The sequence below is a fragment of the Coenobita brevimanus genome, chromosome 101 (genome assembly GCF_032717465.1).
Source record: "Coenobita brevimanus isolate Jiangsu-jjx chromosome 101, ASM3271746v2, whole genome shotgun sequence".
NCBI classification, from domain to species: Eukaryota; Metazoa; Arthropoda; class Malacostraca; order Decapoda; family Coenobitidae; genus Coenobita; species Coenobita brevimanus.
This window is the reverse complement of record NC_137054.1, coordinates 69540872-69543111: the sequence shown is the minus strand read 5'-3', so window position 1 is coordinate 69543111 and position 2240 is coordinate 69540872.

Sequence of the window (2240 nt, the reverse complement as noted above, 5' to 3'; positions counted from 1 at the left end):
TCCCTACCGAATTGACACCAGTTTTTTTTTTTTGTTTTTTTTTTCAAAACTGAATTTACGTAGGCCTCCCCCTCTCAGTACTTTAACCCGTTCAGTACAGGGATGTGATTCTGTATTTTTCTTACCACTTCTCGACGATTTTCCCCAGTTTACGAGATCAGCCCTAGTAGTGGGGGGGGCTAACGAAGACAATACGTGCATCCTCAAGTTCGGAAAGTCTATCAAGGGCTGCATGACCTCGACGGGAGATGGCAAGCTTAAAATGAAAAACAAACCACCAAAATGAAGAGCAAGATCTGAATACTGCTGGAGGGTGATAATGGAGGAAGATTTGAGAGGGGTACGTATGGGAAAAACTGTCCTCGTATCGCTCGTCTACTGCGTCAGCGAGAGAGAGATTTCACATCGTATGCGTCAATTTCTGTTTACGTCTACTGCGTCTGCGATTGATGATTTACTCTGTATGCGTCAACTTCTATTCAATTCTTCATTCCTGCTTGACGTTCAGCGACATCGTTTCCACAGATTTTTTTTTTTTTTTAATGCAAGGAACAAGGAACCAAAAAGGCTAAAAGCACGCAAACTGTTCCAAAAGAAAAAATATAAACAAGATAACAGAGCCAAATTCAAGATCCGTTCATTTCGAGATGCCTGGATATGATGAACAAATAACAGCCATATTTGTATATAATAACTGGCTATTAAAGAAACTAAATAACCTTTATTGTTATTTATCTCCGTGGTGCGATAGGGCGATCCGTTCTTATCTCCTCTCGTTACTCCTGAACTCCAATCGGTCTCCCGGGTGACGTAAGAGGACAAGAGAGAGAGAGAGTAGCAGACGTCGTAGATAGCCTAAGTACGGATAAAAAATGGACACGCATAAACACAACAACAGCTCGATAATCACTGTAAGATTGTAAAGACAGTCGAGAGAAAATATACCGAGGTAGAGGCAGAACATAAAGGAAGCAAATTCAACAAACAAATACTAATTTTAAGATGTGTATTTATTGTTTACCTAGGACAGCTACAGAAATAGATACAGTATATATATTATCCCATCGAAACAGACTCCGAAATAGGAAGTTCAAATTAAAAACGAGGCAAATTTCAAAGGTTTAGAAAAACTAGAAGTCTCGCCTCGAAAAGTGGGGCGGCACAAAAAGCTGAATTCAGGATCAAAAAAGACTCTGACGTCAGCAGGAAGCCAGACAGACACCAGAGAATATATGAGAGCGAAAAGAGAGATGAAAGGAAAAAAAAAAAACACACACTCTCAATAAAGACAAAAAAAAAAAAAAAAAAAGGAGAAATGGATGCAAGGGGTCACACACCATAGATTCTGGGAGACAAAAGGGGATGGAGTAGGTGGTAACAGGCTTTGGCAGTGTGTGTGTGTGTGTGTGTGTGTGTGTGACGGTCTTGGTTGGGTCTGCAGTGGGTCTGGTATGTGGTGGGTTATAATTCGCGTTAAATTTACCTGTATTGATCATTATTTTTTTACCTGGCGAAAATTACTCACGAAGCGCTATTTCTTTTTTGCAGTTTACATTCTCCAGCGTGAAGCATTGTGCCATAAGACTAATTCACGTACAAGCCAAGAGTATCTCATCGGGAAAGATAAATGACACTATAAGCTAATGACATACAGATACGATTATGATTATGTCAGCAGGATTTAGCAAAGATGTTTAGAGTTAAAACTGGACTTTACATCCAAGGTTGCTTGCATATGATACTAATTTATATGTTTAAAATGAGCTGCAGGAACGTGTGCAAAAATACGTGTGACTTTTTTTAACAGTAAAGAGATCCATATTGTATTTAAAAACAAAATAACTGCTATAATTACTTGTGAAATACTAACGCACATGATCCCTGTAGTGTAATACAATTATACTGTTTTCATGCACCAAGAGTGGGTTTTCATGAATGACTGTATGAGGATTAAAAAGGGGAGGACATCTGTTGGCATGTGGACGAGTGAATGATCGATGTGGATGCTGAAGAAACAAAATCCAGAGAGAGTATATTGCACTTAGTTCCAACCTGTAAATCTATCTGTTAAAGGAGATATAAATGATTTAAAGTTTCAAAAATAGAAAATTGGTCATAAGTCGGCCACCTTGGATTTTTTTTTTTTTTTCCAGCATTTCGAAAAGACGGGCATCAACCTATATGGCCCTACAATCATACAAAATACGAGAAAATTCCAACAAATGGTTTCAAAGGATTTG